Here is a 25,258-nt window from a genome sequence, read left to right as displayed (position 1 = left end):
ACAGATATTAAGGAAGCAGAAATAAGAGACTTACAGAGTAACTGGATTGTGGAAATGAAAAAGGAGGAGGAATCTAGAATGATCTACCTCTTCTCACCGTCCTCCAATTTATGGCTTGAGCAACTGGAAAGATAAACATGTCACTCACCAAAATAAGGAAAGCAAGAGGTTTATTTGGCTTGGAAAGGCCAGAGATTGAGTCTAGTGTAGACATTCTGAATTTGAGAATGTCTGTGGGGTATCCAAGTCCACCAGTTCATTGGGAATTTCAAAATGCAAGTCTAGAGCTCCAGGCTGAAGACATAAACCTGGAAATCATCACTGTAGGGATGTGGATTGCATTAACTGTTAAGAATGACAAAAGAACTCAAGAGAAGAATCGTGTAGAACATTAAAAGGCAGAGAAGGCCAGGTGGGGCGGCTCATGCCTACAATCCCAGCACTTTGGGAGGCCAGGAGGGAGAATGGCCTGAGCCCAGGAGTTTGAGACCAGCCTGGGCAACAAAGGGAGACTCTGTCTGTACATTTTTTTTTTTTTAATTAGCCTGGCTTGGTGGCATGTGCCTGTGGTCCCACCTATTCAGGAGGCTGAGGTGGAAGGATTGCTTAACCCAGGGAGGTCACAGTTACCGTGAGCCGTGATCGTGCCACTGCACTCCCGCCTGGCTGACGCAGCAAGACCTCATCTCAAAACAACAACAACAAAAGGCAGAAGATACTGCAAAAAAGATTCTGGGGGTAAGGGGAGTAAATGGTTCATGATGCAGATATAGCAGAGAAAATTACAGCAATGGCACTATGTATTGTTCCAGGTTGGTGACTTTAAATAAAAAACAGATGTTCTGAAAATCAGAAAGACAATGATAAACCAATACTACTTTATGCCATAAAGTAGGTAATAAGAATACTCATTTGCCAAAAGATATGCAAACATTGCAACTATTATCTATTCATTTTCTTCCTTACAAAGAATGACCCATTTTGGGGAACATCATTTACTAACCATTAATTATAGTACTGAAAATTAACAGCCAACATACTGCAGAATAAGGCCCCAAACCAAAAAAGCTCCATGTTATCTCCCTGGACAAAAAATATATATGATACCTCACTCATGCTTTAAATTGAAATTGAACTTAAATTCAAATTAGACAATCAAAATAATTATACAAAACGCTTTCGGAAATAATTATGTCCTTTAGGAATAAAAACAGAATTTCTTTTGTTCTAAGGTTGAGGCTATTTAAGGTCCTTCACAATAGGTTCCAATTAACTTTTCGGGTTTCACTTCTTTTAACTTTACTCTTCTAGATATCCTCTATTACTGAATCTACTACTTATCATTTCTGGAACATGAAATGTACTTTGATATCTATGAACATTTGCTGAAACTGTTCACAATGCTTGAAATATTCTTCCAACTTCAATATCTAGTAAGATCCTGCCCATAACTTAAGGCTCAGCTCAAATGATCTCTCTTCTATAAAACTTATTCCAAAGCCTCAGAGACACCACACACTATAATGAGAAGACTAAGGGCTTTGGACCTGGGTTAAAATCCTAGCTGTACAATATAGCAGCTGCTTTCTGATCTTCATTACTTAATCTTGTTTTTCTCATCTATAATATTAAGAAACATATCAGATAATACTTGAGGAAATTAAGTAAAGATTTATTCAAAGCACTTATGAAGGGGTAGCCAGCACACAGAAGGCATTCATTGAATAAAGAATGATGTCTCCAGAGTGGGTGTGCTAGTAAATGTTTAACAACCAGTTTTCCAAACTAAAAAAAAAAAAAAAAAAAGGCTTAACCTTAGCATGTGGCTGTTGTCCATTTCCATGGTACCAATACTCCTACAGTGGCCAATTTCAAGCTTCAAACATGACCTCACTGAATCCAGAGGCAGGAAAAAGAGACATGCAATAGCACACTATCATACAGTAGAAAGAGATATGCTGCAGCACAACATCATATAGTAGAGATAAGCACAGCACACTATCATACACTAGAAAGAGATATGCAGCAGCACACTATTATATAGTAGGAAGAGATGTGGAATAGCACACCATCTTTTTTTTTTTTTGAGACAGAGTCTCGCTCTGTAGCCCAGGCTGGAGTGCAGTGGCGTGATGTTGGCTCACTGCAAGCTCTGCCTCCCAGGTTCACGCCATTCTCCTGCCTCAGCCTCCCAAGTAGCTGGGACTGCAGGCGCCCGCCACCATGCCCGGCTAATTTTTTTTTTTTTTTTTTCGTATTTTTAGTAGAGATGGGGTTTCACCGTGTTAGCCAGGATGGTCTCGATCTCCTGACCTCATGATCCGCCCACCTCAGCCTCCCAAAGTACTGCAATTACAGGCATTAGCCACCATGCCTGGCCAGCACACCATCGTATAGTAAAAAGAGATATATGGCAGCACAACATCATATTGTATTTCTACCATGGAAACACCACAGACACAACTTTAAGAGCACAGATAACAGTAAAAGACAGTAACATATTTAGGAACTACTAAGTTTGAGGACATATTATTTTTATTTTTAATATATGTATTTAATAATAACTTTACATAATTTTTAAAATAATGGCTGTGTTTAACAGTTGGCTTACAAATTCTTGAAAATTTACCAATCAGCTTTTGCAGGCAGTACAAGCCAGCTTTAGCCACCACTGAATTATTTCCAAGTTAGAAAAGTATTAGGCACACACTCTGTACAGCTGAATCTTTGGAAACAATCTTTAAAAATCCAATATATATGGATGTCACATTCCAATTATGATGTTACTTTTTTGGAGATGATCTAAAGGTATCGTCATGTACCAAACCTGCATACCAACAGAAGGTTAGATTCACTATTATATTCATAAACAAAAAGATGAACAGTGTATTCATTTTTTTTATTTTATAAAGCAACAATCAAATCACGTGCCTTTTTTGGTGTTGTTACTTGTTAAGTTCAAGTACATTCTAAATCCACAATCATGTTAAAGGAGAAGATCAAAGCTGAGCAAATACTCTTACATGACCATGACTACTGCTCTAGTGCTAACAGAAAGAGTGCATTTATAATAGGTGATTTTCTTGAGTTGTACGTAGAATGTACATTGAAAGCAGAATTAGCCTTGTAACATGAAGAGTAATGCAAAATTAAAAATATGAGCATAGAACTTACCTAGAGAGCTAGTATATTGTACAACCAAAAAAATGAAGGCTGGGAACTAGCTTCTTGAATCCTTTCAATGGGTCAAAGTTGGGGATAAATTAACATGACACATACCTAATAAAGATTTTATAGTTGGTGCTTCATTCCTAAAGGGTACAGCAGGCCCCTTGAGAAGCAATGGAATATTCATTCCATTTGTACATGCCAATGATTATCAACCCTCTGCATCTCAGAACTACCAGGGGAGCTTTCTGCCTCTCTCCACAGAGATCATAATTTTAATCTTTTAAAGTTAATCAAGAGTTGTTGCATGCATCAGTAGTTCATCCCTTTTGTATTGCTGAGGAATATTTCATTGTATGTATATATCACAATTTCTTTATTCATTAACCTAATGATGGACTTTTTTTAGTTTTGGGCTCTCATAAGTAAAGCTGCTATGAATACACATCTACAAGTCAGGACCCATATGAATGGCCAGTATGCTTTTAAAATAGTTTTAAAAGCTCACCAGGTGATTCTAATGTGCAGCCAGGTAGAACCAGTGCTATAAGCATGCCCTATACAAGAGAGGAAGGTTAATACAGCTAAATCAGCTATACAAATATCTGTTGTATTTATACAAAAACCCAAGAACACTTACTATTATTTAAGGACTTGTGTTTACATGCTACAACCCTTGCCACTTTTTTTTTTTTTTTTTTTTTGAGACGGGTCTTCCTCTGTCGCCCAGGCTGGAGTACAGTGGTGCAATCTCTGCTCACTAAAATCTCCCCCTCCCAGGTTCAAGCCATTCTCCTGCCTCAGCCTCCTGAGGAGCTGGGATTACAGGCACACACCACCACGTGGTGAAACACCACGGGGTTTCACCATATTGGTCAGGTTGGTCTTGAACTCCCAACCTCAGATGATCTGCATGCCTCGGCCTCCCAAAGTGCTGGGATTACAGGCAAGAGCTACCACACCCGGCTCCACTTTGTAAAACACACAGAAAACCTTAGCATTGGGAAGGAGCTACAAAGTCATTCAGCTCAACTTGTCATGCAGATTAAAACCACGAGATACCATTATACACCCATTAGAATGGCCAAAACTAGAAAGACTAACAAAACCAAGTAGTAGCCAGTATGTAGAGCAACTAGACTCTTATACATTGCTGGTACAAGTAAAAGTTGGTAAAAATCACTTTGGAAAACTATTTGGCAGTACTATTTGAGTTAAACATACAACTATCCTATAACCCAGCAATTCCACTCCTAGGAAATATACCCAAGAAATATAAATGCACATGTCCATTAAAAGGCAAGTACAAGAATATTCATAGCAGCTTTACCTATAATGGCCAAAACCTGGAAACAATCCAAATGTCTATCAAATAAACTGTGGTAGAGTCATACAATGAACTACCACACAGCAATAAAACACAACAAACTACTGCTACCAAAAAAAAAAAAAAAAAAAAATGGAGGCCAGACACGGTGGCTCACGCCTGTAATCCCAGCACTTTGGGAGGCCAAGGCGGGCAGATCACCTGAGGTCGGGAGTTCAAGACCAGCCTGACCAACATGGAGAAACCCCATCTCCACTAAAAATACAAAAATAGTCAGGCATGGTGGTGCATGCCTGTAATCCCATTTACTCGGGAGGCTGAGGCAGGAGAATCACTTGAACCTGGGAGGCAGAGGTTGCAGTGAGCCAAGATCACGCCACTGCACACTCCAGCCTGGGCAACAACAGTGAAACTCTGTCTCAAAAAAAAAGGAAAAAACTTCACAGACATAATGTTCAGCAAATGAGACCAGAACCAAAGAGTACATACTACATGATCCAATTCAAAAAGAAAACCAGTAAGTGTTGATGATATAGGCAGAACAGTAGTTATCTTGGGGTGGAATAGTATGGAGTCATGACCGTGGGTAAGCAAAATTTCTTAGACACAAAAAGTAAAAACAAGAAAAGAAAAATACTGATAATCTGGACCTCATTAAAGTTAAAAACCTCTTTTCAAAAGACACCATCAAAAAAAACCAAAAAGGTGAACCACAGACTAGGAGAAAATCAGTTACTATATCTATATGTGACAAATGACTGACAGTAAAGACATATAAATAACTCTTGCAATTCAATAGTAAGAAAACACAAATGAAAAATGGCCAAAACTTAACAGAACACTTCACAAATGAAAGTACAGGAATGGCGAGTAAGTACATTAAAAGATGCTCAACATCATTAGTCATCAAGGAAATGCAAATTAAAACCACAATAAGATACCATTATATAACCACTATAACGGCTCAAGTAAAGATGACTATAATACCAAATGTGAGGGACGGGCAACTGGAACTTGCATACATGAATGTAGGAAATGCCAAGAAGTATTTCACTTTGGACAACTGTTTAGCAATTTCTTGTAAAGGTAAATATATACTTGACTATATGACTTAGCCATTCTATACAAAAACATTCACCAAAAAGAAATTAAAATAAATGTCCTACTTGTAGATATGTACTCCTAGCAGCTTTACTTATAAGAACCCAAAACTAGAAAAAAAAAAAAAAAAAAGTCCATCACTAGGTTAATGAATAAACAAATTGTGGTATATCCATACAATGAAATACTCCTCAGCAATACAAAAGGAATGAACTACTGATGCATGCAACAACTCTTGATTAATTTCAAAACATGAGTTTGACACCAAACTGGGCAACACAGCGAGATGCTCTCTAAAAAAAATTTTTTTTATTAGCCTGCTGTGGTGGTACATGCCTGTTAGTCCTAGCTACTCAGCAGGTTGAGGTAGGAGGACTACTTGAGCCTGAGTGTTCAAGGTTACAGTGAGCTATGATTCTGCCACTGCATTCCAGCATGGGTGTCAGAGTGAGACCTGTCTCTAAAAAAAAAAAAGAAAAGGAAAAAAATAACTTATGTTGAGCTAAAAAAAAAAAAAAAAAGGTCAGGCACAAAAAGAATACATACTATTATGATTCCAGTTGTATAGAATTATAGAACATACAAAACTAATTTGTTATGACAGATCAGTGGTTGCCTGGGAGACAAGTAATATAGGGAAGAACTGACTGCAAAGGGACACAAGAAACTAACTGTACGGTGACGGAAACATTCTGTATCTTGATTATGACTGTGGTTTTCCAAGTTATATGCGTCAAAACTCATTAGACTGCACATTTTAAATGAGTACACTTACATGTAAATCTTACCTCAATAAACTGTTGATTTTGAAAAAAAGGTAAAAATTACATTTTATCATCTCTAATGGCAGAGGACCTATTTTTCCTGCAGGCCCCCAATCCACCCAGAGAGCAACCATACCATACCAGTCTGGTGAGGGGAGGTGTGTGTGACCCTGATCATAGTGCCCACCTACAAAGAGGAACTAATCAGCTCCACAACCCAGCAGTAAAATAAGTTTGTCATTTTCCAAAACGTGTCCTGCCCACAAAAAATAAATTACACCATTACTCTCTCACTAGAAAAATGACTGCATAGTTCTAAGTGTCATTTACAAACCTATTTTCCGTGTGTTTGATCCAGAGTCTGAAAATTAGAAGTACTGCCTCAAAGAGAATATCTAAAGAAAGGCAAATATCTGAAGAGTGGCAGAACATAAAATGCAATCACGAAGAAAAAAAATTCCTCTGTTCCTCATTTTAGATCTTTTAAAATAGCAATACAGGCATAACTGGTTTGCCAAGTAAGACTTTAGCCAAGTATGATGTATATTTCCTTATTTTTGGCTGCCCAGCCCCAGGCCCCAACCAAAGTTGGGGAAAGCCTCCACATTGTGAGGCTTGGGAAAGGGCAGAGCCCACCTTGTATTACATAAAAGCTCAAAATACCAGATATTCAAGCAAATATCTGAAGCCAGATTGTTTGTGTTCAATTCATGGCTCCTCCACTAGCTGTGAACCTTAGGCAAATTCCTAAAGCTCTCTTCCTTCATCTGTAAGATGATAATAGTACCTACCTCATAGCATTGTTGTGGCATAAAATAAAAACATAAAGTATTTAGAAGAGCGCTTGACATATGAGTGCTATATTCAGTTACATTAATACTATTCTTTCCCAAGCTCTAGGGCACTGCCATCATGATCTAGGCTCTGCCAAATCAAAGTCCACTTATCCCAGACTTAGAATCAGAAACTAGGGTTATGAAGAAAGATATCAAAGAACTCACTAGGAGGCAAAAATAACCAGCAAGATCAAATTTCTAGGTCAGAAATGACTATAGGGGCAGCATCCAGTCACCAGAGCTACAGGTATTGGCAGTGCAAACTGCCAAAATCCAGTGTTAAGCAACGGTGCCGTCACTGGACCACTGCTCAACCATGATTTGGATCAATATTCCTAGATATGTGGGTCTGGATTCTGGTTTTCCAACGCTCCAGGCAATTCTATACACTACCTCATAGCCTCTTGGTAAATCCCTTTTCTAAGTAAATGAGCTGGAACTGGTTTAATTTGCTTACAACAGACCTTGACATCAGATTTACAATCAGGAAGTGGACAAATGGAAAATGGTCTTCCCGTATCTTTATGAATGCTTTTGAGTATCAGGTGATAACTCTGAAATGGTCTAGCAAGTTTTTAGAATGTCAGAATGCTATAAAATTTGTTTGATACCTTCATAGTTGCCTACTCTAATCCTAACACTAATCACTAAAAATCTGGCCTTTATTGAGAGTTTACTACATGCCAGCCACTGTGCTAAGCACATTACATAAATCATTTCATTCAGCCTTCACAACAATCCTGGTGAGGTAAATATGATTTTCCCAATCTTACAGATGAGGAGACTGCACCCTAAAAAGGTTAAGGAAATTAACTAATTTAAATAATGTATCCACTTGCAAATGAAGCTCTACAACAATAATAAGAGCTAGCATTTAATGGGTACTCACCATATATCAGGAACTATTCTGTTTTTCACATTAATTTTACATATTAACTGATTTAATTCTACTAACTTTATGTGCATTATCTCATTTAACCTCACAACAAATCTCTCACCTAGGTACCATTATTATTCCTATTTCACACCAATACTCTTCACACGTAAGAAAACAGAAAGATTAGGAAATTTGCTTAACAACACACAGCTAGCAAGTGATGACCTGGGGATTCAAACCTGGCAATCTGGTTTGAGTTTTTAATCTTTATATTACACTGCCTCTCCTAGAGTGACTGAAATACATGAGCAGGCCCTCCCAACTATATATGTGTGTATATATATATAAAACATATATAATATATGTGTGTGTGTATATATATATATGTTATATATATATATATACACATTCAGACATTTATATGACTCAAACACACTGCTTTCTTGATGTTGACAACTTGTACTGTTGTTTCTTTTATCTCCATATTATCATGAGCAGTTAAGAGTAGCACCCATCTTAATTTACTCTGACCCTTCACTTCCAACAACTGCAGACTGATGCATTAACCACCATTTATATCATTAGGGCTGTCTTCTGCTAATACCAGAGCCTTAGAGACAGCTGCATCCAGGAACCTCCTACTCCTAGCAGTTGGCAGTTGCAGAATTAAACTAGGACACCTGGAAATTAGAAGTTACAGGATAACAAGCCTGTTGTTGAAAATGGCATCAACTGCCCAAAAATATGCACATGTTATCATTGATCCTGACAGCTCAGTGGTTTTCAAACTGGGGATGTTGGGGGTGGATTTTGACACCACCTCCCCACCACCCACCATTTAGCAATGTCTGGTTGTTATAGCTGGGAATGGTGTCCTCCTGGCATTTTGAAGGCAGAGGCCAGAGATGCTGGAAAACATTGTACAATGCTGTTTAAGACAATTCCCCAAAATAAAAAATTACCCAAATATGTCAATCGTGTCAAGGGTGAGAAATTCTGTAAATTGCCTGATGCTATAAATTGCCTCTTAGATTGGCAGGCCCTATGGGTCTTTTCACTCAATCTCATAAATGTAACCCATTTCAACTGCACTGGGGGAGAATAGCTTCCCCCCTGTCCTTTGGTGGACCAAATAGCACTCCAGCAAACTTTCTCAGTACTACAATCGCGATAACGTGGCTCATAAAACTGCTTACAGTCTGACCTCTACCTACGTCTCTAGCTGCTTCTCATACCATACTCTCCCCCTCCTTTCTTCATACTGGCCAATTTGGACAGTGGACAAATCTCCACTAACTTCATCTTTACCCTGAGGATACACAGTAATTCTCCTCCCTGACAATTCAACCCCTAGTCTATAGCCCTTTCTGTAGCTGCCCAAGACTTAGGGCTAAAATTTAAAAGTCAATGTACTTTTTTTCTCGTGCTACTTACGTTTTTCAAATCCTGAAAATACACTTTGACACTAACATAAATGGCTTTACATTTGACAATTTAGCATTTATAGGCTAATACCATATGGAAAATAAGAGTCATCCAAAGACTAAAACACTATCTTAATAATGCAAAAGAAAGGCACACCAGAAATAAGTTTCCTGCTATTCATTATATTATTCATAGTAAAACGTAATTTCTAAAAGGCTTAGAAACAATGTAGAAACTTTCTAGAAAGGATCTAAAAGAACTTGCCTTAGCCTTGGTTAGATTTGTGGAACTACATAAGACATTATATTTTCTAAAACACATTTACATTGCTCTTTAATCCAGTTTACCACTGAGCAAACAAAAACAAAGTGGTATAATAAAGTATTTCTAGCTGTTTCTTAAATCTACTTTTTTAAAGTTATTTGAAAATGCAATAAAAAGTACTGTGAAATATTTCCAATGTTCAGGTTATTAACTACATATGTCAAGTAGCTATTTTGTTCTGTTATCAAGTAGTTATATTTTCTTCCTATTTAAAGGATCAAATTCTTAAGTTCAGTCAATTCCAGGCAAAGCAATGAAGAAAGTAAAGAAAGTGAAAGAAGAAAAGAAAGACAGAAAGCTAATTCAATTCTAACCGTTTTAGTTATGGCTTCAGACAATGAAGGCTGCAGTGCTTAGTGGACTAATTATGCATCTCAAGAGAGACCATATTTTGTTCCAATACCAAAAAGCACAAATGTCTTCTGTGTCAGATGAAATTATTCAGATTTTTGCCTATGAAAAAAACTAATTCTATTAAATTCATAATTCAATAGTTTTTGGAATTTCCTTCTGTATTAGTAAAAATATGGCCTTTGAAAAGTGGTTAATGTATTTATTACAAAGTGGTAATTCAACATGGTTCAAAACTATTAGGTGAATAAGTCTACTTAATGAAATTGCAGAACTAACCAACATATTAAGAGACACGGACTTAAGGTCCAGTTCTGTCTCTTTTTATCCTTTGCATCTCACTTTACTTGTGTAACTTTGTTTCCTCATTTATAAAATGAGATTTTTAACCTCACCTATATATAACACAGCTGTTGTGAAAATCAAATGTAAAATTACAGCACACCGATTTCAGCTCAAGACTGATAGAACAAATGTTGAAGTAGTTCCAATAACACTAGTATTTACCAGCACAGCTACTCTTTGTAACTTTGTCACTATGGGTACCCTAAGTGTACTTTTCTAAAACAGACCACAATCAAGACAGATTTGAAATATGATTATAAATGTTACTGTCTGCAGCCTTGGTGTTTCTTTCTTTCTTCTATCTATCTTGGCAATTTCATGGCCTCAGTAGGAAGGTAATTCTCAAACCTATTATTATAAATGAATGAATAAGGCAAATATGGTGAAATCCGGATAATTACTGAACACAGATGATACAGAAATTCATTTACTCTAGGGAAAGCCATTCTAGCTGCTAGCTACATCTTGAACCACATTCCTTTCCATCTTTCCTGACAGGCAGTTCTACCCACAGAGCCCTCTCCACTGTTTCTCAAACACACCAATCTTACTAATATTTTTGCTCTTGCTCTTTGCTCTGTCTGGAAAGTTCTTACTCCTGGATTTTCACATGATTCTCTTCCTCACCTCATTTAGGTTTCTGCTCAAACATCAACTCCTCAGAAGGGCTACCATTGACCAATCTATGTCAATTAGCATTCTTCATTGCTCTAGCCCCTTATGCTTTACAACAGTAAACACTAGTTTACATTACATTATAAAATAACTTACATATATCTTTAACATGGTCTGTCTCCCTCCCCGATGTGTCTACAATGTAAAAGCTGACTCCTCAGCTTGACACTCAAAATCCTTCCTATGGTCTGACCTGTTTTCTTTCTACCAATCATGCTTCTTCAGATACCCTATGAAATCAAACTTACTCTTCTCCATACATATTTCTCAATGTTCTTTGTCTTTGCTTTTGCTCAAGTAGTTCCAATTCCACCCACGCTGTAAGACTTCAGAATAAATGGCACCTTCACTGATATTCCTGGCTGCTACTCCTCTGAACTGCCACAATGCTTGACTTGTACCACGCTAAAGGAATTATTATTCTGCATTTTATTTCATTTAAATTTCCTCTATTAAACAATACGACCTTGGATGCAGGATCTGTACTCAATTCACTTTTCAGATGTCTGAGTTACACAAAAGAAGAGTGCAAATATCTGTATATTTTCCTTAAATATTAGAAATAGGTATATGTTCTAGTGTTACTATATTGAAGGACAGACAGAAAAGAAGAATTAAGACTACAATCTCAGGATAAACTAATAAATATCTAATGCAATTTCTTTGCCTTTTTTGTTGTCACTGTTATAAAAATATACCTAATTTGCTTCTTTCCCCAATTTCTTGCTTCTACTTTTAAATAGTTTTTTTCTATACAGTTTCCTAAATTTACTCATCTTTTCTTTCATTTAGGCTCAAATCATAGCTCTGCTCCTTAAAAGCTATGTTGACCTTTCCAAGTTTTAGTTGCCTAATCTATAAAATGGGAGAAAACATCAACAGGGTTATTGTAGCATTAAATGAGATGATATATGTAAAACCTTGTACAATGCCTGACGCTTAATAGGCCCTCAATGAATGTTGCCTGTTAGGCTACTGTTCTTCTGGTAAACAAATCTGACCCATAAGTTTTAAAAATGCAGGTTTAAATTAGCAGAATACTAATGAGTAGGGAATTTTAAAGTCATAAAATATTCCTAAACTGTACTTTTGTTAACTGTAAACTCATATAATGCTTTTAAATTGGAGGATAAATTCAGCTTATACTCACGTACCTGTTCTTTTTTTAAATTTAATAAGAATGTTCCCTATGAATGCTGCACATTTGGGTATAGCTAAAAACACAAGGAATGCATAACATGGATTTCAATGTTAATTTCCAGACAAGTATGAACAATCAATTGCTTGGCAGTAGTTTCCTTCAGATCACTGTCATTCAGACTTAACTCCCTATTGAGCAGGAAATTTCTAGTTTAGCATCTATCAGAGTGACAATTACAAAGACAAAACTCACAACAGTAAACCACAAACAGAATACTTTCATTTATTTTTATGAATCCCATCATTGGCTAGGCTGTCAATCTTTACTAGAACACACATGCACAATCTTCCTCTGATCATCTCTCAACAGGATAGATTCAGAGATCTGATCCTAAAAAAATCAAATCCATGAACTAAGATACGTACAGTATACATAATTATCTAGCTTTTCAGGATTACCTGTAACTACAACAGTGCTTTGCCAAATGTTAAACACTCAAGCTATTTTAAATCACAAGGAACCCTGAATCCCCCGCAAGGAATACATATTGTGCAAAGAATTCGTCTTTGATTTTTGGACTAAACATAAATAATCCAGCTCTAAATCCTACATTAAAACTTATCACACCGAATCACAGTAGCTTGGCTTAGTTGAAGAAACACTGTGCCTAGCACTGTGTCACATAAACAGATGGCAGATTGGCACAGAAACACTGTAACTGGAGACAGAAAACCCCATATTGTGCTCCAGCCTTACCAATTCCTCTAAATCAGTCGCCATTTCTCTGAAGGTTAAATTTGTTCAACTAAAAAATGGGGAAAATAATAACTAATTTATTTGTATTCAGAATTTGCTTTTCAAAATTATCTATAATCATATGTATATCTATTCATTACAACAGGCAAACCATTCTAAAGACAAATAAAAATTCAGAAAAATTATTTGGCAAAATGTAAAAATGCACACTGCAATAAGTAAAAATTAATTTCATAAGATCATTTAGATATGAAACAGATTGTAAAAGATCAGAGTGTCAACTGACACATGAAAAAACTGTGATGTCTGATGCCAAAATGTTAGTTTTTGTGACCTATGTAAAACAAAGTTCCAGACCAGAAGTCAGATCTCTCCGACCTTCATGTGGTAGTAGTGCTCTTTAGGACTGATGTGACTGTTTGCTGTCTAAGTGAAACATGATACTCAGATTTCATTCAAGAAAAGTTTAATGTGCTACTACTGCTTCTATTTTTGTTCAGTAAAATTTAGATAATACCAACTACATATGAAGAATTCTGCTAGGCACTAAGGGTAATAAAAAGTAAACTCTAGTTCCGGTTCTAAAAGCACTCTGAATCTAATCACAGAGATAAATACACACACAAATAAGTACCAGACACCATTTTAGCTACAATAATGCAAAGAAACAAATTTTTACTCTAGAAATACACTGGAGGGAACGATTTTACTGTTTGCTAACAGAATGTAATACATTAAGAAAATAATACAACATGGCCAAATGGGATTTATCCTAGAGGTAAAGGATTGGTTCAATTAGGAAATCTATTAGTACATACCGTATTCATAAATCTAAGGCAGGTAGGAAACATACAATTTTCTCCATACCACTGAGATGGAGTGTATGTGACAAAATTCAACACCCATTCGAAACCCAACACTCAAAGAAGCAAGAATTAGGAGGTAATTTCTCAACATGATAAAATATATACATTTTAGTCCTACAACCATTAAATTATTTAATAAAGAAATAACAGAGGCATTTCCACTAAGATCAGTAAAAAGGCAAAGATGCCCACCATTTCTACTACTATTCTTGTTTTTTGAGACGGTGTCTCACTCTGTCGCCCAGGCTGGAGTGCAGTGGCACGATCTTGGCCCACTGCAACCTCTGCCTCCCAGGTTCAAGCGATTCTCCTGCCTCAGCACCTGCCCCAACCGCCCAGAGTAGCTGGAATTACAGGTGCCTGCCACCACGCCCAGCTAATTTTTTGTAGAGACAGGGTTTTGCCATGTTGGCCAGGCTGCTCTTGAACTCCTGACTTCAGGTGATCTACCCACCTCAGCCTCCCAAAGTGCTAGGATTACAGGCATGAGCCACCGAGCCCGGCCATTTCTACTGCTATTCAACATCATACTAGTGGTATTAGCCAAATCAACTAGTTAAGAAAAATCAATCAGAGGAATAATAGGTAAGAAGAAAGTAAAACTATCTCTATTTGCGGATGATATAATGGTAGCCTAAAAACCCTTGAAGAATCAATAATAAAATTAACTCAAAAATAAAATTCAATGAAGTAGCAAGATAATAAACTAACATAGAAAAAAATAGTTCTCCTATACAAAAACAATAATCAGGGAAAATCATGGCAGAGAAAATCCCATTTATAATAGCAACAAAAAGATTAAATAGTTAGGAATAAACTAAACAACGTGTAAAAACTACACAAGGAAAATGTCAGCACCACTGAAAGACACTGAAGAACACTTGAGCAAATAGAAAGATATCCCCATTCTAAGATAGGATGACAACATTATAAAGATGCCATTTCTCCCTTACTTTATAAATTTGATACAATACAATGAAAATACTAACAAGCTATTTTGTAAAGTTTGGCAAGTTGATATTCAAGTTGATGTGGAAAATCATACATGCAAGAATAGGCAGGAAAACACTGAAAAAGGAAAACCACAAGGAGACCACCTCTATCAAACACTACAACACCAAAAAACATCTATAATTAAAGCAGTGTGGGACTAGCACATAAATAGACCAGTGGAATTTAAAAAGTCTAGAATTAGACTCAAATATACCCAGAAATTTAGTAAATAACAAAGGTGGCATCTTAAATCACTAAAGTACAGATGGACTTTTCAATAAATGGTGCCAGGAAAACTAGGTATCCACTTGGAAAATATAAAATTCGATCTCTGTCTCACATCATACTCCAGAATAAACTCCAAATGGATTAGGAATCTAGATATAAAAAATGAAACCAGAGAAAGTACTAGAAAAAAATGGATGAATTCTGCTCAAAGTTGGTATAGGGAAAAGAGAATCCAGAAACAATAAAAGAAAATATTGACTACATAAAATTTTTTAATTGGACAACACACACACACAGTACATGCAAAGCAAACTAAGATGAAATATTCGCAATATACACCATAAAAGGCTAATATATAAAGAACTTCTAAAAACAAAGGGAAAGGAGAGCATTTTTGCACCCCAGGGGCTGCTTCTGGGCGCTCTGCAGCCGTCACCATGCCACAGAATGAATATATTGAATGACACCATAAATGCTATACCATTTGGATTACCATGAGAGAAAGAGAAAGAAGGAAGTCGAGAAGCTCAAGAATGTTTAAAGAAGGCAAAGAAAATGATTGGTCTGAAGGCTAAGCTTAATCATAAACAGCACCATGCTGAGAAAATACAAATAAAAAAGACCATCAAGATGCATGAAAAGAGAAACACACCAAACAAAAGAATGATAAAAAGATTCCACAGGGAGCAGTACCTGCCTAACTGTAGGACAGAGAGACAATCTCGAGCTAAAGTACCTTCCAATATGATTAAACAGAAACGAAACGAGAATGAGGGAAAATGGAAAGTCCTTCTGCCTGAAGTATGTGCCCAGGGAGAAAAAGAAGTATGAAGTTATTCAAACAGGAAAGAGAAAGAAGAAGGCATGGAGGAGGATGGTTACTGAAGTCTGCTTTGTTGGAGATGGCTTTACAAGAAAACCACCTAAATATGAAAGATTCAACAGGCCAATGGGCTTGCGTTTCAAGAAAGTCCATGTAACACAACCTGAACTGAAAGCCACCTTTTGCCTACCAATACTTGGTGTAAAGAAGAATCCCTCATTCCCACTGTATACAACTTTGGGTGTTATTACCAAAGACTGTCACTGAGGTAAATGTGAGTGAAGTGGGCCTTGTGACGCAAGGAGGCAAAGTTATTTGGGGAAATATGCCCAGGTTATCAACAATCCTGAAAATGATGGATGCATAAATGCAGTCTTACTGGTTTGACAGCAATTTCATATATAATTATTGAGCACTACACACCAATTGAAAAAACTACCATTACTGTAATGTTTCTGAATACTACCAAACAGCCATACCTGTCTGCAATCAAGAGATTATTAAATTATAAACATTAAAATGGGAGGAAAAACAACAAAACAAAGGGAAAAAGGACCAAAAATCAGATACAGGAAAAAAGATATAGTCAATTCACCAAAAAAAAAAAAAAAAAAAAAAATTACAAGGGCCCTCAAATAAGTAACAATTGCTTAAATTCACTCAAAATTAGAGAAATGCAAATTAAAACAACACTGAAATACCATTTCTCATCTATCAGACTCGCAAAAATTTTAAAATATGACAAAACATTCCATTAGTGAGGATGTAAGGGAAACAGGCATTTACATGCATTGCTGATGGGAATACAAATTGGTACAACCATTCTGGAGGGAGTGTTGGTAATGTGTAACAAAATGACATATACACTTACCTTTGACCCCAGCAATTCCACTTCAAGGAATCCACCCTGGGAATATACCTCCAAATACACAAAGACAAATACACACTGCAGCATTCTTTGTAATTGTAAAATACTGGAAACTTGGATGTGCCATATTCAATTACCTTCCTATGGTAGGAATATGGCACATAGGAAAGTGACTGAATAAACTATGGTACATCCAAGTTATGCAACTGTGGGGGGAAATAAAGAATGAGGAAAATCTCTATAATATGAAGTGATTTCCAGCACACAGTGTTAACTGAAAAAAGCAAAGTCTGAAAAAAGCAAAAAAAAAACCTATGGTATGTTATGTTCATGTAAGAATGAAGGGGGATATAAGAAAATACACATTTCTACTGAAAAAGCAAAAAAAACCAAAAAAACAAAAAACACCAGAAGGATAAACCAGAAACTAAAGAGATAGGTTACCTACCCCAGGCAGGTGAGAAAGGGGTGGAAAGAAGAGGGAAAGGGCATGGGAACAGGGTAGCAAGGCTAAGGATGGAGTGACACTTCTCTGGATACACGATATATTTTGTAACAATTCTGACTCTCAGAACCATAGTAATTTCCACATGCTGACATGGTGTCAGAAAATAAAGAAAACTTCAAAAACAGATGGGGGTTTGTTGAAAGAACACAGGAGCCAACCTGAAGGAGCCCATAACAGCCAATGCTGGAACAAATACAGCAACAAAATAAATGATAGTACTAGATCAAAAACAAAGAGTAAAATATTAATGAGTCCATATTGATATAAACAATCTGATAAGTAAATGGAGGAAAAGGGACAACTCTTCTTCACAATAGACTACAATAAGTAAATTAACATAGCAAGCAAAGTGGGAAACAATCAACATCAGGCAAATACCACAAATACTGCAGACAAGATCCACTTGATAGATGCTAAAATTAGAGAGCAATAGTTTGAGAAACAGGATTTACACAGTCTCCATGTAACTCCAACAAGATACTTACCAACTAAAAAGGGAAAGATAGTAACTTCACAGTGTAAAAACAGCACACTCAACCAAGTGATCAAGTAGTCATAAGTAGTAAGACATATATCATAAACTCCTCAATACAATGCACTAGGAAAGACACAACATCATTTTTGTGGTATTCTTGCCAAAAATGCATAGGCTCAATCCAATCATGAGAAAACATCAGACAAACCCAAACTGCCAGATATTCTAAAAATAACTGATTAGTACTCTTCAAAAGTGTCATAGTCATAAAAGACAAGCAAAATGTCAGAAACTTTAAAAGAGACTATGGAGAAATTGCTAAATTCAATGTGGGTTCCTATATAGGACCCTGGGACTGAAAACGGACAGTAGTTGAAAATTTGGTTTCATTCTAATAAGAGCTACAGTTTAATTAATAATATTATATCAATGTTCATTTCCTACTTGTAATAATTATATTACGGTTATGTAAGATGTTAGCATTGGGGAAATGGGGTGAGGAATGTAAGGGAACTCTACTATTTTTGCTCTTCCGCAAGTCTAAAATTAGATTAAAAGTTTTTTAAAAACAGTAAAAAATTCTAAACAAAGGTAGAAGAATTACCCTTTAAATAAAAGGAGAAAATCTCTTCCAGTGAGGCCAGAATAAAGGAAGAAGGAACCTGTAGAGATAGTAAAGAGTAACATGGAAAAATGGAAGGTTAAGGCAGTTCATTTTTGCTGTCTTACTTTCTTGTGAAATAGGAGTTATCATTTGACCCCCTGTATAAAACAGCACCAATGAGGAAAATATAGTACATCTCCCACCTTATCCACGTTTTAGCTTCCCACAGTTTGTTATCAGCTGTCAACCACAGTCTGAAAATAAACCTCTCTTCTTTATAAATTACTCAGCCTCAGGTATTCCTTTATAGCAACTCAAACAGACTAAGAAAATATGTTGTTATAATTGTTCTATTTTATTATTACTGTTGTTAATCTCTTATTGTATCTAATTTACAAATTAAACTTTATCATAGGTATGTATGTATAGGAGAAAACTTAGTACATATGGAGTTTGGGACTATCCACAGTTTCAGGTATGTGGGTCTTGGAACATCTCCCCCAAGACTATGGGAAGACTACTGTACATCATTATCATTCAGCTCTGGAAAAAACCAAATAACTCAAGGCAGATAGAGAAACATAAATCAAATTTCTGAGAATTACAGAGATAGGTACTAAATATTATATTTATATATATACATATATATATAATTTTTTTTTTTTTTTGAGACAGAGTTTCGCTCTTGTTGCCCAGGCTGGAGTACAATGGTGCTATCTTGGCTCATTCTTTAAGTGCTCTGATCCACTTCATATTTATTTCTTAAAGGTCTTCTTGTTTATAACTTTGATAACAAAATACATGGGAGTAACAAGACTTAAGAAGTTAATGACCTATATAATTTGTGCTGTTTAGGTTATACATTTTCTAATTTTTGTATGAATTCAGTTATCTTTGAAAGCTGTCTTTAAAACAGAGTGATAAATTACTACTACAAAACCACCACTGATGTTCAGCCCTCACAGACCAGTTATATTGGAGGCCAAAATGTCGTTAAGTCATCTCTGGGGGTTCTACTGTAAATCAGCCAGAGGTATTTGCTAACAAAAGAGTGTAAGAACCAAAGACCTACAAAGTGAATTATTAATTAGAATTTGTCACCTCAAGTTTAAAATCCATCCAACTCTTTGCAGCTGCTTTGATTTTACTATAAAAACCACATTTTTATATATACATACTGAATAGACCAAATCTATACAGAGGAAAACCTTATAAGATCCTTTCCCAAATTTTAGTGAGGGAGAATTTTATACTCTACCACTCTTAAATGCATTTAAGGTCTTCTTAGCACCCAGGAAAGAGAGGGCAGGAGGTATTAGATTTGCCAGGATCCCTAAAACCCCTTCAGAGTCTCCATGACAACACTGAGTTTAAAGATTCAGAAGTCTAATGATAAAGGATCTGTGGCAGGAGTGTTGTTGAACATAAATCATAATGTGAGCTTTTCAAATTCAGATACTCATATAACAGGTGGTCTGAAGTGGTATGCCCAAGACACAGGAGGGCAGATACAACCATAGCAGACAAGATAAACATGGCACATCACACTGGAATACGAATTTACATTATTTTTCACTAAAATAAATATGATAGAATCTAAAGCAAAATTCACTTGAATAAAACAACACACGTAAGTCTTCAAAGAAATTTACTGAATTTTTATGATAAAATATGAGTCTTCAAAGAAATGTCTGAAGAGTTATTACTCTTTCTAAAGGTACTTTAGAAAAAAAAAAGTTTGAAAATACTATAAATAATGATATACAGCATCAAGAACTTCTGACTGGTGAGTCAAGGACAATAAAAGGTGGTAAACAGAAAACACTGAGAACAAAAAGTAACAAAACTTGGACTTGCTTTAAAGTGATTTTGCTTAGTTTCTTTAGACTTGATATTCCAGAGATCAGTTATTATTCTAAAGATTTTTTTTAAGCGGCTCTATTTTTTTCACTTTTGATGAAATCTATTGGAATATGCCCATCTTTTCTCATTCATGGATAAACAGGAACAGAATGGTAAGATCAGTTTTTTCTTTACCATTACAATATATTTATTTTGCAAGTTATTTTTAATGCTTCAGCCACAATTTCCACACATTTTTATATTACCACAACTTTTAAAAATACTTTTTAAACATCAGATACAGAATTTGTTCGAGGTTAAAAAGGAAAGACATATTCTTTCTGTTGAATAATATCACATTATATTTAACTTAAAGACTATTAACCTTTTGAATAGCAAGAATTGAAGCAGCTAGTGGTCATACTTATTTGTAGATCCCAAAATAGCCCTGAGATCTGAAGAGGAAAATATCTTTTATAAACTATAACAAAATTCTCACCTCAAAATAAAATACTATGAAATTTGCACAATTATATCTGTATTTACGTCTTTACAAAATCCAGAAACCTACTGGATTTTTAGAAATTACAATGAAAATAGGTTTATATTCAGAAAACAGAGCTTATACCAAGATGACATTGCTTAAAATCTGGAAAAGACTTGTTTTGATTTCGTAACTGAATATTAATTTTCAAGTTGAACAGACTTGTTTACAATAAAAAATTGAGTTACCATACATGACTCCATTTTAAAACTATATGTTCAGAGTTTAAAATATCCAAAATATAGACGCTTTTCAGTCAAAACAATTTAAAATGATTTTGTTTTCTACGATGACAGTTCTCCTAACAAGAAGAAAAACTAATCATTTTCCTTACCGTCCAATGCAAAAGAACTGGAAATGGCTTACCACACAATATGTTCAAAGTATATTACATTTATTTTTATAAGTAGAATAACCAAAGAAGATAATACAGAATAATTTACATTATTCTTCTGTCTTTATATTAACAACTATCTGGTATCTGTAAAAGCTATTTTGCTAAATACCTACAAGTTCTTTTACATACTGATAAATTAAGTTCAGGTTGCTTATTAAGATAAACACATCGGGCCAGGCATGGTGGCTCAAGCCTGTAATCCCAGCACTTTGGGAGGCCAAGGCCAGTGGATCACTTGAGTCCAGGAGTTCAAGATCAGCCTGGGCAACCTGGCAAAACCTCGTCTCTATAAAAAAAAAATTAAAAAATGAGCCAGGCATGGTGGCACGCACCTGTGGTCCCACTGACTCAGGAAGCTGAGGTAGGAGGATCACTTAACCCGGGAGGCAGAGGTTGCAGTGAGCTGAGACTGTGACACTACACTCCAGCCTGGGCAATAGATTGAGACTCTGTCTCAAAAAAAAAAAAAAAAAAAAAAAAAAAGATAAACACATCAGTCTAGATAATTCAAAAATAGCCCTGACAAAATACAGTTAATTCTGAATTATATGCATAATAAGAAACAATTTAAAAGTTAACCTAACAGATGTTTCAACTATGCCTATCTCTACCACCATAACCAACTCTTAGGTAACAAAACTGACTGTTTGCAGAAGTCTTTTTAATTTCCCCACTCAGACTGTGTTACAGAGAAACTAATGAGAAGCAAAATGATAAGACTCTGAAAACTAAATTACTCTCTGAAAAGAAAACTAGCTGTAAATTAAATTATTCAGTATGCTGTAGCCTCATTCTTCATAGATGGCTCAGTTCCAGAACGTTAGCAGTGAAGCCAACCAAGAACCAAGAGAGGTGGTCATCTCTGTTGTAATTGATTTCATTCAAAGATCAAACAGGTTACCTGTTATTCGGTATTATCTGAACTGCTTTTGTCCCTCAGCAATGGATAATTGGAGAGTTACTTTTTGTTACTAAATTCCCAAAACCATGTAAAATAAACCCCTTCAATATTCACAGGTAATTTTTTTAATGAAAAATGCTCACAGGAAATAAACTAAAAATATAGCTCAACATATATATAGTTACATATAGAAATATTTATAGATATGCGTATATACATGAGTTAGTGTACACACATATATTTCCTTACTCTGTCCACTGGGAGGGCCTAGAAGCAATGACATTCCAATAGCAATGAGCAAACATAGTGCCCAGATGTTGGTTTCTAACACTATTCTCCAATAGAAGGAATCAGTGCTCCTTGGAGAAAAGGCTGATTCTAGGCCTGTGGTAGGTAATACACAAGGTTAGCCTAGAGCATTTTGTAATACCAGAAAGTTAAAAGTGCTCAAAAACAAACAAACAAACAAACAAAACAAGAACAAAAGTCTCACAATGACAGGAGTATGTCAAAGGAATACAGGAACCAACTAAAAGAGCTCCCAATGGCCAAAGCTGAAACAATTTGAGCAACAAAGTAAATAACTACTGGATTTACCCTTAAGTATAAAATAAATATCCATGAGTCAGACTGATATAAATAAATGACTGAAAGGGGAGAATAGACAAAAAACCCTTACAGAAGATTTTTCAAAAATTTATGTAGACACTTCACCCTTAAAGAGGTAAAGCATAATTCCCCAATCCCCGATTGTGTGCTTCACAGAGAGACTGTCTTCTAAAAAGTACAATATACAAAAGGAGGGGGGAAAAAGAGTAACTTTACAGTGGACAAAACTGATGAACATTATCTCAAGCCAAGTAGTCAAGGTTAATATCAATGGTACTGTCATATTAATAGTTTGTATTCTTGGCCGGGTACAGTGGCTCACGCCTGTAATCCCAACACTTTGGGAGGCTGAGGTGCGTGGATCACCTGAGGTCAGGAGTTCAAGACCAGCCTGGCCAACATGGTGAAACCTCTCTCTACTAAAAATACAAAAATTAGCTGGGCATGGTGGCATGTACCTGTAGACTCAGCTACTTGGGAGGCTGAGACAGGAAAATCGCTTGAACCCAGGAGGTAGAGGTTGCAGTGAGCCAAGATTGTGTTACTGCACTCCAGCCTGGGCAACAGAATGAGACTCTACCTCAAAAAAAAAAAAAAAAAAAAAAGTCTGTATTCTTGATACGATGTGATGGGAATGGCACTTTACTTCTGTGATCTTCCTCCTAGAACATATCACCCAGTCTAATTATGAGAAAAACAGTAGACAAGTCCCAACTGAGCGACAGTCTACAAAATACCTGACCAGGCAGTAATCTTCAAAACTATCAACTTGTCATCAAAAACAAGGAAATCTGAGAAACTGTCAAAAAGAGAGGATACGTGACCACTAAAGGCAATATGCTATCCTAGATGGTATCCTTGAACAGAAAAAAAAAAAAAAAGACATTGGGGAAAAGTGAGGCAATCTGAATAAAATATGGACTTTAATAATTACGTGCCAATATTGGTTAATTGTGACAAATGTACTATGCTAATGTAGTATGTTTTTGTTTTTGTTTTTTTGAGATGGAGTCTCACTCTGTCATCCAGGATGGAGTACCATGGCATAATCTCTGCTCACTGCAACCTCCACCTCCTGGGCTCAAGTGATCCTCTCACCTCAGCCTCCCAAGTAGCTGAGACCACAGATGAGCACCACCATGTCCGGCTAATTTTTTGTATTTTTGGTAGAGATGGGGTTTCACCATGTTGCCCAGGCTGGTCTTGAACTCCTGAGCTCAAGCAATCCACCTGCCTTGACCTCCCAAAGTACTAGGATTACTGGCATGAGCCACTGCGCACAGCCTATCTTATAATAGGGGAAAGTGGGTATGGGAAGCTCTATTCTATCTTCACAGTAATTCTGTAAAACTAAAACCATCCAAAAATAAAAGGGTCTATTACAAAATAATCTAAGAATACTATGCTATATTGCTATATTTTATATAACTACTAATAACACATTTTTTTTTTTTTTTTGAGACAGAGTCTTGCTGTGTCACCCAGGCTGGAGTGCAGAGGCACGATCTCGGCTCACTGCAACCTCTGCCTCCCAGGTTCAAACGATCCTCCACCTCAACCTCCCAAGTAGCTGGAATTACAGGTGCAGGCCACCACACCCAGCTAATCTGGATATGTATATTTTTTAGTAGAGACAGGGTTTCACCATGTTGGCCAGGCTGGTCTCGAACTCCCAACCTCAAATGATCCACCCACCTTGGCCACCCAAAGTGCTGGGATTACAGGCGTGAGCGACTGTGCCCGGCCTAATAATTTATTTCCATACACTCGAAAGAAATAGTCTAACTGAAAATTTAATTACAGGTTGATTACCCCTTTTCCAAAATATTTGAGACTAGAAGTGTTTTGGATTTCAGATTTTTTTGGCATTTGGAAAATTTGCATATGCATAATGAGGTATCTTCAGGAAGGGACCCAAGTGTAAACACAAAATTCATTTACATTTCATATACACCTTATACACATAGCCTGAAGGTAATTTTATATAATACTTTCAATAATTTTTTGCATGAAACAAAGTTTGTATACACTGTACCATCCAAAAGCAAAGGTGTCACTATCTCAGCCACTCATGTGGACAATCTGTGGTTGTTTGACATCACCATCATTCCTGTCTCTGAACTTATATGCTACCAATAACCAATCATTTCTTACACATACACATGGCATTATATTGCCCTTTGTGGGCATGTTTGCGTAGGTGTATCTGGGTGTGTGAGGAAAAGATATATGGCAGCTGAAGGGGGCTAGGTAGGTCTTTTTTCTCTTGGGGAAACTGTTGTACACCTGCATTCTGACTTCGATTCATCACATAAAGTTGGGTGCAGAATTATGTACTTGCAGCATCCCGTTGGGCTCAAAAAGTTTTGAATTTTGCAGCATTTTGGATTTCAAGTTTTTGGATTAGGAATGTTCAAACTGTACTACCATTTTAACACTATTTTTATAAAAATTCATATTCAAATTCTTGTATTACAAAACTCGATGAACTGAAATCCTTAATACCATTA

At 36.2% G+C, this 25,258-nt stretch overlaps 1 protein-coding gene and 1 pseudogene across 7 annotated transcripts in view; one reads left to right on the top strand and one right to left on the bottom strand.

The window, feature by feature from the left end:
* Nucleotides 1-25,258, bottom strand: part of ARFIP1 (ADP ribosylation factor interacting protein 1) — a 129,315-nt gene that overhangs the window by 96,755 nt on the left and 7,302 nt on the right.
* Nucleotides 15,615-16,480, top strand: LOC100452065 (ribosome biogenesis protein NSA2 homolog; annotated as a pseudogene).

This window comes from Pongo abelii, chromosome 3, assembly GCF_028885655.2.
Source record: "Pongo abelii isolate AG06213 chromosome 3, NHGRI_mPonAbe1-v2.0_pri, whole genome shotgun sequence".
Lineage (NCBI taxonomy): Eukaryota > Metazoa > Chordata > Mammalia > Primates > Hominidae > Pongo > Pongo abelii.
The sequence above is the reverse complement of the archived record's forward strand: the minus strand, read 5'-3'. Positions and strand labels throughout refer to the sequence as shown.